The sequence below is a fragment of the Atractosteus spatula genome, chromosome 6, assembly GCF_055471065.1.
Source record: "Atractosteus spatula isolate fAtrSpa1 chromosome 6, fAtrSpa1.hap1, whole genome shotgun sequence".
NCBI classification, from domain to species: domain Eukaryota; kingdom Metazoa; phylum Chordata; class Actinopteri; order Semionotiformes; family Lepisosteidae; genus Atractosteus; species Atractosteus spatula.
The window spans coordinates 2,073,397-2,088,340 of record NC_142711.1 but is presented as its reverse complement, the minus strand read 5'-3'; the positions used below and the strand labels follow the sequence as shown (position 1 = coordinate 2,088,340).

The following is a 14,944-nucleotide window of genomic DNA, read 5'->3' as shown; positions in this document are numbered from 1 at the left end:
CAACTCCACTCACCTGGTAAAAAAGGTTATTAAATGAGAATGCATTCAGTGTGATGACCAATTCTGCAAGGCGTACCAGGGTGTGGGTAGGTGGATCAAGCACTGTGCGTTTGTCCAGCGTGTGCTTGAGGGCTGTAAGGCCATCTATGGGGAATGACAGTGTAAAGAGATGTGATGTCCATGGTAAAAACGTAGCATTCGGGGCCCTGAAATTGGAAATCATTAAAAAGTTGGAGCGCGTGGTTGGTGTCCTTGATGTATGAGGGAAGACCTTCAACCAGCGGTCTCATGAGGCTGTTGAGAAAGGCAGAGATGTAAGTAGTCGGACAGTTGCATGCTGATACGATGGGGCGTCCAGGGGTGTCCGGTTTGTGGATTTTGGAGAGGAGGTAAAATTGAGATACCTGCGGATGTTCAATGATGAGCCGGTTCGCCTCCTGGGGGAGCTCCTTACTGCTGATAAGAAGGGAGATGGTGGAAACCACTTCCTTTTGGTAGTCAGTGGTAGGGTCCTGTTGGAGAGGGAAGTAGGCAGAAGTGTCAGTTAGTTGTCTAGAGGCTTCAAAGATATATAGGTCCTGACGCCACACCACAACAGTGCCTCCTTTGTACGCTGGTTTGATGACGATATCATCTCTGTTGCGGAGAGACTGGAGCGCCTGAATTTCTCCTTGGGTGAGGTTGGACCTGTTTTTACTGGGTATAGAGAGTGTCTTGGGAGCTTGATTGGTGCATTGGTTAATGAAATAATCGACTGGTGGAAAATGGCCAGAGGCGGGAGCTCAACAGCTCTGTTTAGGATTAGTGTTGTTAATGACATCAATAACCGGATTGTTGTCAGCTGCCTGTAAAGAGGAATCATCAGCAAAATGTGCTCTGAGACGGATCCTGCGGTAAAAGCAGTTAAGGTCGACATTGGTCTGGGGGATGTCCAGCTTCCTGGAACTGGTACAAAACTGAGGCCTTTGCTGAGGAGGGATCGCTCATCCTGTGAAAGGGAAAGGTCAGAAGGTATAGTGACAACAAGGTTAGGATTGGTGAAGGTGTTTGGGGTGTTGAAGGTTTTCTTCTATAGAAGATGACTGAGTTTTTTGTCCTTGTCTTTAGTGAGAAACTGGTAGAGTTTAGAATTGAGAGATCTAATAAGATTAGTTATAAAGGGAAGCTGGTGCTGTCAGCCGTCTTCTACGTTGTTATGTGCTGGGGCAGCAGCATCATGACAAGAGATGCAAATAGGCTCAATAAACTTATCAGGAAGGCTGGCTCTGTGTTGGGGCTGAGCCTTGACCCCTTGGAGGTGGTGGCCGAGAGGAGAATGCTGACCAAGCTCACAGCCATCATGAGCAACGCCTCTCATCCACTTCATGGGACTGTTATTGGGCAGCGGAACACTTTTAGCAACAGACTGCTCCAGCTACGGTGTTCAAGGGAATGTTTCCTCCCGGCGGCTGTCAGGGTGTATAATGCTGCCCTAGGCTAGGACTGTTAGCCCTTCATTTGCTCGTCTATGGACAGCATGTTGCTCCATTGTACTTTTTTTTGGGACAATCAATCTGTATATACCTATGCACATTTTGCACCTATTTTATTGTTTTTACAGTGACTATGAGCATATTTTACACACACCTATGTATTTATTTTATATTTATTTTGTATTTGTATTGTATTACTCTTATTCTCGACAGACATGATCTAACAGCTAACCTCCAATAAGGCATAAACAAGGCGCTATAGCTCAAGAACAAAATCATACTTTTAATAACCCAAAAGCAATGAGTAAATGCAGGTGTTTTCTTTGTTTGTGCTGTTGTAGTGGGGCCAAATTCATAGCTAATTCCAAATTGAATTGAATTTGATCTTGCCTTGCGAAAGCCAAAAATTCTAACATTTGTCAGCATATGTACTAAAGTTATCTGGCTGAGTAATTTCACTTTGTTAAATAGTTCCCTGGTGCTCATTGAATCTTTACACCCTCAGTATAATCAAGACAAAAAACTGGCTGGACACTGTGATCTCATATGCAGACATGAAATACAGAAGGGTTAATAACTTATGTTTTAAAAGATTTCAGATTTGTTTTAAACAAATTTGTTTTAAAATTTGTATCTTATTTTAACTGTTAATACAATGATGAATATAATTGTGATTTTACTGTTTACTGCCTAATATACATGTGTGTTGTTGGTTAAGTGTACACTATTATTCACAGGTTTAGCTGTGCTGTGTTGATATTAAAGGTTTCATAATAATTCAGTCAGGTTTATTACATCATCATTTCTCAATAGCATTTCTGTTGGCCACATGAATCAAAAACTACAATTCATACACATGAATCACATGAAGTTACATAAGATATGCTGAAACAATAATGTACAAGTCAATGAACTGTAGTATGATCAGTATACTGTATAAATAAGCTGTGTATATAGTAAATACAGTATAATATCATATGATTTTAAAGTCACTGTAGTACAGTATTTGTGAAATATGTTGAATAATTTCATAATCAAAATCTAACAAGTATATTTGTTTCCTAATTACTTATTGCAGAAATTAGCATTAAGACAAAATATACAGTAGATTATTTTAATGTGGATGTAAACCTAAAAAAAGCATATAATGTTCACAACAATATATAATAAACTATTTTATATAACCATCTGAGTAATTATGCTTTGTAAAACAGCCCTATTTTAATGTTAATATTAATTTAATATTTAACATAATAAAATAAATAAATCTCAAAACGCTAAAACAAATTAAATTGGCAGTTTTACAAAGTAGGGCAGTCCTACATCACTGCATCAGATACATCAGATTACTAAAAAAATAAATAAAAAGGTTGTTGGGTATCACAGCACATTGTAAAGCAGCATGTATAACACATTATGGTCATTATTCATTGCAAATTTTGAATGGCTGGATCTGTATTATCAGAAAGCATTGCCTTAATTAGAATAAATATTGAACTGCTAATATAATATGCTTTTTAATTAAATAATCCTTTCAGAATATCCAGAAGTTAAATATTTTCAATTAAGGTTTACACAAAAGTAAGTCTGAAATTGCAAAGGTACAATGGCTCTTTATTATACTATATAGAATGTTATATTGTTAATGTTATGAGAGAAAAGGAGATACAGACTATTTAAGAACTCCACATGCATGTTTAATTAAATATTGTTATGTACCCCCAGAAAAGATTATGTTCAAATTGACAGTGTATTGAAAAATAATGACTTTGAAACTGCCATTTTATTATTGAGAATGAAGTTATGGACATCTTAAAGATATAAAGTAAGGTATCTGCGACAGGCTCTACCCTCAAACAGGGCATTGCCAAGGGTCTGCATGCACACAAACAAGAGAAGTGAAATCAAACTACACTGTCTGAATTTTCAGACCAACCACAAAATAACATGCCAGACACCACTAAGCACATACAAGTCCCTTAAATACCAAGCACAAGCCCATATACACCTATTTGAGAATGTACATTTCTAAATCTGTTTTCAGTTGACCAATGATTACATCATCCCTAACGTGGCTATTTACAGTATGAGTAACTGGAGGTTGCATAACAGGCTCTAGTGGTCGGTCTGCAGTAACTACAACTGCTTCTTATTAAACCAGCCTGCCACAATATTGTTATCTCATTAAAATCCATTCATCCATTTTCTAACTACTTTATCCAGTACAGGGTCAAAGGGGATGCCAGAGCCTAACCCGTCAAGCAACCAGTCTGTCACCAGGCACACACAGACACATTCACACATATTCATCCATTTTCTGATTGCTTTACTCCAACAGTCTAACAGTCCATTACAGGGCACACACAGACAAGGACACACTCACACGAAGACCTCTCCAACTTACCAAGGATCGAGTAGCAAGAGAGCAGACATGGTAAAACAGTTCTTCACCCTGCAAGCAAACCACATTTCACACCAAACAGTGATAGTGATAAATATGATGTTTTTGTAATGCATTATTCATTCAATATTAAAATATGGTTATTAGAAAAAGTAACAAAGGCCACCAAACATAATTGCAATAGATGTTTCTTGGAATAGTAGATTCAGAGATTATCATATCTGAAATCACTCTTGCAGTTTAAAGAGCCATTCTATGTACTTGTAAAATCTAAATGAGGCACATTACAGCAAAACACCACACTTAAACTAGAAGTGTACAATATATGACATGCATAGTGGTGAAAGAATAACAAGAGATTTTACTAAAACAAACAAGACTCTAAAGAACAGATGTATAATATCCACTTTAAAATATCCACTTAATTTCATGACATAATAAGAGCTCCAAGGCAAACCTTCCCAGTATCCAGGTAGATTATACAGGCCAGCAAAAAAACAACTGTTCATTGTTTTTCCCTTAACATAATGTTTTTTTTTTATATAGGAACAAGTAATAGGTTTATTCCATGCTGAAAAGAGAAGAAAGAAAACAACATTTCATCTGTGGAGCCTTCTTCATGTGTGAGGAACTTCGGTAAATTGCAGAGGTTTTTTTAATAGTCCAATTATATCCTATTGCAACTCTGTAATGCATTTCATTAAGGTGCTCATTTGGATTATGTACATGTATTCATTGTTTAGTGAAGGAACGTAAGAGTTTACACAGAAAAGTTTATTTTAAATGTTAAATTAAAGAATCTAGAAATGATAGTTATTTAGCAAATATGATATTGCATATACAGTGTAGATAAATACCCATTTTAAAATAAATTTTAAGCCGAGTTATGTGTATGGTTGTGTATGGTTGATGATTTTGCCAGTGAATTTAATGTTAAAACAAAATCTAATAATTACATTAAATGTTCTATCAATCTAATCAATAAAAATAAACCTCTTACTCATCTTTACATGTTTCCTCAAATCAAATGGAGAATTAATAAACTGCCGGGAGCTCAGTGAGAATTATGTTTTTTGACTTCCCAAGCACCTTCAGTTCTATTAGGCCCCATATACTTGGAAGGAAATATAAAGAACTTATGCTCCCCCTAGCTTAAATGGATATTGGACTACCTGCAGAAAAGACTACAATCAGTGAAACTTAAGGATTTAGTCTCTGATGTGTTTCACTGTAGTACACCTTATGTACCAATGATTTCAAATATAACCCTTCCTTTCATCTTCCAGAATTTTCTGATGATTCTTCAATAGTTGGCCTCATTAACAGAGACATTAATACTGAGTATAGGGAGTAGATTCACAAATTTGTGGCTTGGAGTAAAGACAACTGTTTACAACTTAACATCTGCAAAAGTAAGGAACTTGTAGTAGACTTTAGAAGGAAAAGAACTCCTACTATCCCCATTAAAGTCCAGGGTACTGATGTATTAAATGTGTCCTACATGTTCCTTGGTGTCCATCTGGATAAGAACAAATCTGGATTTCCTTAGGAAGCTTCTTTCTTTTAATGTTTGTCATTAAAAGGTCTTCTTCACAGATGTGTCACTCTTCAGCCTGTTCCACGCAGACAGGAGGGCCAGAGTGTGGAGGGAGGAGGTGTTACGTTTCTTTTTTCCATCAGTATATATTTTATTTTAGATAAAGAATGTGTTATTGAATTAAATGGGTATATATAACTACCTGTTTATAAAATGGACATTTTTGTCCCAAAGTAAGCACAAATGTGCATGTGATTAAATTTTATACACTCTTAATTTTGAAGAAAGATATAAGATGTGAAAAAGGGGTTAACTGATTTCTTTCTGCACAAAGACTTCTTGTAACACAGGACGTTCCATGCTTAGGCACCTTTGAGTTATGTTGGGATGGGAGTTAATTGATATGAAATTCCAAGTGCAAGATAAAGACCCCCTAATTAAGGAAAGATTAAACCGACCATTAAAAGTGTTCAAGGTCTTAGGAATGTCCAAACATAGGTGCCCCCCCATTACTATGGTAACAATCAGAAGCAGGTGAAATTTGCTATATAAACTGGAAGTTTTGTACCTACAGTATAACTTGAACAATACTTTGGTCTTATTGTTCCTTGCATGCAATAAACTCAGTTACTTAAACGTCATCTCAGGTTCCAGAACTCATTTGTCTGTTACTACAATTTCTTTGAGGGAATTTTTAATTTGAGATATGCAAACATTTCTTCAATAGTATTGTGTTATAAGTAATTTCCCTAATGAAGTTTATTTCCTTGATACTTATTTTTTGGGGTGATTGTATGACACAAAATGTGTTAATCACTACTGACTAGCCTTTTTGAGTCAGTACCATCTTTGACATACTGGCAACTCTCTTCTCAAAAACAAGATAATGACAATGACCCAAGTTCATCTTCCACTCATTCAGCTGGTGCTTAGGTGATGTCAGATTTCTTTGGAATAGTGTAAAACAAACAAATAACATGAGTGTAAACAGTACTTACAGTACAAAGAAGGACGTCCTGGAATTATATACTGAACCCATTGCTGTGAAGTTACTTTTAAAAAAGTTAATTTATGTTATAATTTACTTTAATTGAGATATAATAAGTTTCATTTTATTATTAGTTTGAACACAAATAATAATAATAATAATAATTGCTTACACTTATATAGCGCTTTTCTGGATACTCCACTAAAAGTGCTTTACAGGTAATGGGGACTCCCCTCCACCACCACCAATGTGCAGCATCCACCTGTTTGATGCGACAGCAGCCATAGTACGCCAGAACGCTCACCACACACCAGCTATGAGTTGGGAGGAGAGCAGAGTAATGAAGCCAATTCATAGATGGGGATTATTAGGAGGCCATGATTGGTAAGGGCCAATGGGAAATTTGGCCAGGACGCCGGGGTTACACCCCTACTCTTTTCGAGAAACACCCTGGGATTTTTAATGACCACAGAGAGTCAGGACCTCGGTTTTACGTCTCATCCGAAGGACGGCACCTGTTTTACAGTATAGTGTCCCCGTCACTATACTGGGGCATTAGGACCCACATGGACCGCAGGGTGAGCGCCCCCTGCTGGCCCCACTAACACCTCTTCCAGCAGCAACCTTAGTTTTTCCCAGGAGGTCTCCCATCCAGGAGTACAGAGAAGACAATACAAATATATTGTCAAGAATACAAATATATTTATTTCTCAGAGAGTGGCAAGACTTTTTACATTGGTTTCTACAAATTTCTACAATAATCTTGGTTTATCATTAACAAGGATTTGACAACCATTAAAAGGAGACATTGTGTTGAATAATGTTTTATGATACATAAATAATTTGCTGGATACTGTAAACCTGAGCATCTGGTTCATAGTTTTACTAATTGTGTAGTTTTATAAACTTTTCAAAGTACAAAGAAAATATCCAGATCTCCCTCTATGATATGAAATACACTGTTGTATATGTTTTTGATAACAGAATAATTCTAGTTTCTAAAATAAGATTTAATTACTGTATAATCATAATTCTGCCTGAAAGGTTATTTAAATGCTCATTATACTGTACTTGTGATGAATTAAGAAAAACTATAATTATTTGTAGGAGACGTTATTCATCTCAGTTTTTTTCTTTTACATGTAGAGTGTTCCTTGGAAAAAACATTATATAAACTCAATGAGGGTTTAGAAGTTTAAAAGTTTAATGAAGGCAGATAACTTAGGGCTCAAGTGATTAAAATCTCCATTCGGGTATATGATGAGGTCTACAATCTGGAGGCTGTGTTCCATACTGACTGTAGGCAGGATCCCTTAATTGTGGAGTATAGTTTTCTGCATGTTGCCAGGGTTAGTCAGGCAGGAGTCAGGTTGAAGCTCCTTCAGTTTTTTATGCTCCAGTGACCTCTACAGCTCATCAGTGTGAGTACACTAACCACCTGACACATAAGCTCTGTATTTTACATTATCTTCTCTCTAATGCTGGTTCAATCTTGCAAGTGGTGTTTTAGGCAGCATAACTTTACACCTTTCTATAATGAAGTATGTATATGTGTACATTTAATCCAATATTTCATTAAAAAAAGGCTCAGGTTGAGTCTACTTACATGCTCTGTTGTTCTTTGTAAAAAGGTTGAAGAGGTCTCAAAAAAAGAGCAGCATGGTGGTGCAGTGGATAGCATTGCTGAATAGCTCTGGAGCCGTGGGTTCAAGTCTGGACCTGGGGTGCTGTCTGTTTCGAGATTGTATATTCTCCTTGTGTTTGGTAACTGGTAACTGGTAGGTTAACTGGCTTCTCAGAAAATTGGCCCTGATATGACTATGTGTCTGTGCCAATGTGTGCCCTACAGTGGACTGGGTGCCATCCAGTTTCTTCAGGAGAACCCTGAAGGTTGTACCCTGCCTTGTGCCCATTGCTTTCCAGAATAAGCTCCGCATCCTCCTGCAACCCTGTATTGGATAAAGTAATTAAAACTGAATGCATGGATATCTCAAAAAACATTTGTAAAATCATATTTTTAAAATAGTTTTGCAAGAAACTATAACATGGCTTTTCTGTATCTGAGCATGAAAGACCTAGTATTTTACACCTAAAACGTACTGTACATTGATCTTCATTAAAGTCCTAATACAAGATGAAAAGAATGATTAAATGTATAACACAAATAAATAAGATATATTTGGATTAATAATTAACAAAAAAGACCCAATGGCAAATATCATCATGTGTGTAAGTATGTGAATTCTTAGATTCTGGTGGCACTTCCTTGTACAGCAATGACTGTTACAGTACTCAACCTACAGGTATATTAGGTGGCTCAAGCTGCCTAAGAGCATTAAAAACTTATGAGAACTTGAGGAGTGCAATGCAGGAGTCTGTATTCACCAGAACAGCAGTAAAGCAATAGTTTGTTATTCTGAAACCAACCAGCAGCTAACCCCACGAGGCTCTAAATATACAATATCACACCTGAATGTGATAAGAATGAGAATGTGTCTTCTGAGCCAATTATTGCATAATGAACTCACCCAAGGGCAGCATGGTGTTGCAGCCGTTACCATTGCTGCCTCACAGTGCTGGGGCCCTGGGTTCAATTCCTTGGGTGACATCTGCGTGGCGTATATTCTCCCCTTGTTAACATGGTCTTCTAGGTGCTCCAATTTCCTCCCATACATGACATGCTGGTAGGTTAATTGTGTGCATTATTGTGTCTGTGTGTCCTGCCCATGACCCACTTTTGGCTAAATCTCACCTGAAGGACGCATGGCCTGAAACTCTCCTTAGAATTTTCTTGCTGATCATTTTGGCAATTATGTCAAGCTGTCTGGATCCCAAGACAGCAAAGCGGCCTCAAACCATATGATGCCAACCGCCATTTCTGAGCTGTAAGGCAGTGTTTGATTTTTACTGAAAAACAAAAGTTCTGCATTATGGCCAACAAATTCAATTATTAACTCATTTGTCCAGGAAATATTCTTGCAGTAGTCTTGTGGATTATCCAGTTGCTCTTTGGCAAACTTGAGATGTGCAGCAATATTCGTTTTACAGAGCTATTTTTTTCCTGGCCATTTTACCATGAAAACATTTGCCATTCAATGTTTTCCAGCAGTGGCAGAGATCTGCAGATCCTTAGATGTTCCTCTGGAGTTATTTGACATCCAGATTGATCTATCTTATTTTCCTCAGGATAGTCTTGGGAGGATCACAAGTCTTGGGTAGAGATACTTTGGTCTAGAATGTTTTCCATTTGTACACATCTGACAGTGGATAGATGGAGCCCCAAATGTACACATAAATGGCATAAATTACTATTTTTCTGGTTCTCTGACCGTGACATGATGTGTTTCCCATAAACAGTATGCTGAAGACCAAACTCACAGTTTCTGAGCATTATATAGTGTGGGACAAGAATGGCTAATTTTAGGCCTTATTTACTGGTTATACAATTATTCAACCACCTGATTCCAATTCCCCCTTTACATTTTGTACAGAAAGTAAACTAGGAGTCTGCTTGTTACTTTTCTACTTCAAATAGCATTCATATTTAACATTTACATAGGAAATACAAACCTTTTTGCTTATTTAAGAAAATATAATTTTTTATTAAATAAGGCTATCATGCTATCAGGGATTTTTAAACATTTTTTGACATTTTAACTTGTAACACAATAGAAGTGGTAATTGCAAAATCATCAGTGAGCATATTTATAAGTCATTATTAGTCATCTGAATAGACTATACGAAGTCAATTTCTGTCAATTCATGTTGTTTATAAACCCATATATACAGTACATGTGTGACAATCTATGTATGAATATAAACCCCAGTGCCATTCAGCTGCAAATAATGACACAGCACATTAATGTACAATGGAGTTATTGACCTAGTAACCACTTGAGGGATAGCATCATTTTATTGAAATGACAGCTGTCATCTTTGCTTAAGAAAGAATCCTGATCATACTGTAAATCACCTAGATTATTTTGAATTCTGTTATCTTATAATTCTCTGTTATAAAAAATATAATTTTGCCAAAAGCAATGACTGGCAGGTTTAAAAACTCATGATTATACAATTACATTCAGTGTGTTTTTATCAAATATCCTCCTACAAATTATCAACTAAAACACTGTGGAAGTTTTGTGAATTTACTGGAACAATTTATTAATTGTAACAGTAGATCACGGGGAGATCACGTGATCACAGTAGCTCACAGTAGATCACGAGGAGATCACGAGGAGATCTACAATTTACTGGAACAATTTATTAATTGTAACAGTAGATCACGAGGAGATTATTTTATGGCTATAAGAGGATCAATCGTCAGAACAATCAGCAACGCACACACACAGATGCAAATACTCGGAATATTTTTATTAATACATGAAACTGTGCATATAAAAATAGATCAGTCTGCCTGGATACAGATGGCAGATCTTACAGTGAGGATTACCAATATATTGTACAATATCACAAGAGGTACAAAACACAAAAAGATACAGAGAATATGCTTCAACCTGTGTTGAGATACAATTGAATTCTCGATCGGCAATGTAGAATATTTGATTTACTTATCCAGTTATGGATTTATATCTCCCCCACGGACAGCAAAGGATCAGCCAACAGACTCTGTTGAGGGGGTATCCAATCTGTCCTTCCTTGGCTCCTGGCCAACCAGTCCTGGTGCAGCCACAGATAAAGAGTGTCTGTTTGTCAGCTGCACTAGAAATTCACTGTGCACAGAAAGTGACTGCAGGTCAATCTTTATGCCTGGAGCAAACCATTTTTTTGCTCCACCCAAGTGGCTACTTCTGAATAAAATTATTCAGATATCGACAGTCCGATGGTATGTCGTTCTGTTGATCAGGCGGACGTTCACGGTGTCGCTAGTGATACAGGAAGTCTTGCTGGGGCTTGACGTAGGGCTTCCCCCTGGCTCATCTCTTAGAATGAACGAAATTCAGCACTGACAGTTACGTGGTTGAGTTTGAGTTGAGTGCGAGAGAGAACAGAGGAGAAAATTCTGAGGCCTGTTCATGCCTTTTTAACTAGAGAAAATACAGCTTCTGATTGGTCGAGAGTTTGGCAGGCATTCGGGACCCACGTTCCCTGCAGGTTCCTGATTGGTTGGTCACTTCAAGGGATGAGTAACAATAAACTCTGACCCTAGGACTGCAATCCAGATGTTCGTAAGAATCTCAGAGACAGATAGGTGCCAGGAATGGCCATTGATCATGATAGTTGGGCTGTATCCCCATTCTGGGATGGTTCCTTATCAGTGAGAAAAAACTTTAAATCAGAAACCACATGGAATGGCCTCTGTGTGTCCTGCACCACAGAGGTGAGATAGAGGGACCTCTCTGGAAGAGGCACAGCAACACTTAATTCTGTCTTGAAACTAATGATCAAAGTCTTCCCAAATATTGTATAAATGAATATATATTCTCAGAGTGTAGAAGGTATAATCCAATAATCTTTTCAAGTTTCTGTCCCTGGAAATCCATCTTCCTATCTAACCATTAAGAGATGGCATATGTATCGTCTGCATTGTGTACAAATAACATTCTCCTTGAAGATGCAAATTGAAATAGTCATAAATGTTATGCATCACAAATGTGCTATAATATTATCTACATTTAATTAACAATGGCCATCTTTGTCAATACAGAATTTATTATTATAAATTAATAGTTTTCTTCAACACATATAAAGACAAGACTTGCAACTTGTAACTTTAGATACATTCGTTTTATTTTTACTGTTCCATATTATAAGTTATGACAAGACATGCACAATGACAACAATGAAATGCTAATACATATAAAATTGTCAGAAACTGGATAACTCTAAACACCACATAAAGCTTATGGAATATTTTTAGGCAACTGTAATGACACAGAAATCAGAACCTGGGGATAATGCACAGTAGTACATAAAAAAGTCACATTTCAATACAGTACCTGTTCTCAAATACTAAAATATTCTACATCAGAGCATAGTGCAGGTATTCATGTGCGTTAATAAATAATTCCTTGAAATTCTACTTTTGAAGAAAGTATTGTGTCAGAAAGACTTTTTAAACAAATGTCTGTATTGGCATCAGCTACACTCACCTATTCATATCAAATGCAGCCTTCATACACACAAAATATTTAACTTAAAGGTATATGAGACTACTCCATTCATAATATATAGAAAACATGGCCCCTGACAGCTGAGCCATGGATATTGTGCATTGTTCTCCTCAGACAGAAATGCAAGAGTTCACTGGGGAAAATGTCAATTCCATCACAACAGGGTATATTTGTTTTAATATGCAAGGGTGGGTATGCAAGTTAGGAAATGTCTTGTCATACTAGGTCACTGCTTGTATTTCTGTGGAGGTCTCTTCTATGCTAATACTGTTTAATACAGAGCTTTGTTCTGCTTCCTGAGGCATGCTGTTGACTAAATTTCACTTTTAGTACGTCAGCCATTGCCCTTTCATTTTCATTTTCATCCCATTCTTTTGTTGTTTTAATAGTGAAAGAACCTTTTTATTAGCTTTGACAGTAAGCACAATATTTTTTACTCTCTGTCTGTTGTTGTAATATCATTTTTAGTTGTGCTTGCAATTCACTGTACTTTTTTATTTTCACTATATTTTCTGTTAACTATTATGATTCCCAACTGAGCAGGGCATAACAAAATAAACTCAAATAGGTGGGTCCAAGATTCAAAAACAGTGCTCTTTATTTTATAGGAAGGGGAAACAAAAACACCCACTGCAAAGCACAGCAACAAACTGAACAAATGCCTAGCTGTTCATTGAGCTTCTAACTAACTTTGTCACTGTTTACAGCTACTGTAAGCTGCTCACTGGCTTCAAAACAAACAAAACTTCAGTTCCTCAGTGAGACTCTTTATAAACTACATACTGTAGAGTCCTAATCAAGGTCTTTGGAACACAGACTCTGTTCCACACTTTTCCATAAAAGCTAAACAAAATAGTAAAGATCAACTATTCATGTTTCTTTGGCTACAGTTCCTGGTCAGTCCTTCCTTTGATGTTAAACAGAGAATACCTCAGCCCTTAAATCTCTAGGCAACAGATCTCACTCACAGACTGACACATAAAGACTTTACTTCCTGCTTTTTAAATACCCACCTGACTAATCGTCTTTCCCCAACTGGTCAGGTGATTGAGGGTGACAGAAGTTCATTCCCCAAAGGCTTCTTCTTCCAGACAGGGAGGCCATTTTTTATGGACTGGCTGTACACCCACACAATATAACTCAATAGTTTCTTTGCCTTTATCGTTGAATCCTCATACTGTCTAGAAGATTAAAATAAATTGTCAACATTTTCAAACACCTATGTCTTGGTGTAGCATCACCAAGCTCAACGTTTCAGCATTTTCAAGCTCAGTACTTCCCATTTTTCTATCTTTTAAACCCAAGTTCCCTAAAAACACAGCATAGCATGCTTTAATAAGGTTCAAATACTTAGCTCCAGTCATTTTTGGTTTGGATGATTATAAATTAGGGGCTCTCGCCTGGCACAAGCTTCAAGTCCCAACTCCTCTAGAGTCCTCTCTCTTCTCCCTGCTTTCCTTGTTTTTTTCTTCTTCCTCTCCCCCTCTCCTCCTGCTTCTCCTCCTCCCTCCTTTTTTCTCTCTCTTCTCTGTGCTCTTAATGTGATCTTTTATTGTCTCTTTCTGTGTTGCTCCTTGCAGCTCACACTGCAGTGCCGACACGAGCCAGCGGGCGCTGATTTCGGCCAGAGCAGCATCAATCTATATAACTTGGTGCTGCTTCAGAAAACCAGGCCTGCTCTTGTATTTGGAAGACCAAAGCTGCCTGTGGTGATTTGGCTTCACAAGAGGGTACCGTTCAGGGAGCCTGGTAGAAAAGGCCCAACCAGTGACTGGCTAGATATCCCAGGAAGAAGGAACTGGACAGATCTTGGGTTCTGATTTATGTAATTCTGATTACAACATGTTCATAACTGGTAGTTTTGTTATGTTTTTTTTTTATTCTAACATTTGTTATGTTTTGCTTGTAGTGTGAGGCACTACTGTTCTGTTAGTGTTGTTTTGTTTTATTTTGACGTAGGAATTGTTTTAGCATTATTATTTTTTTTATATTCTTTTAACATTTGTTTTCTTGTTTTAATGTCCTTTGCCATCATTTATGTTGTGTCATTGTTACTGAGCTTAATTTTTAGTGAAGGACATGGCAAACAATTTCTTTACTTTTACTAGTGTACACATTTTATTTGTCTTGTTTGTCATGATGGTTGTATCCTGTGTTCTACAGGACTGGAATCTCTGCTATTTAGTATTTATTTGTTTACTATTAGTCAACTACTAAAATTACAACAAAATGATTATTTCTATGCAGATCATACTCAGTTCTATGTTAAAAAATATTTTCTCACTTTCCAGTCTTCATTATCTGTTTATCTCTTATTGTGTGTTTTAAGCCTATAAATCCATTTCATAATAATAATTATGAAATAAATGTTTTATTTTCTGTAACTATATTCTTGACTTTGTTATTTGCTTT

General features: G+C 36.9%; 1 pseudogene; it reads right to left on the bottom strand.

The window, feature by feature from the left end:
• Positions 1-273: 273 nt before the first annotated feature.
• The window catches only part of LOC148831675 (uncharacterized), a 46,880-nt pseudogene continuing 32,209 nt past the window's right edge, over positions 274-14,944 (bottom strand).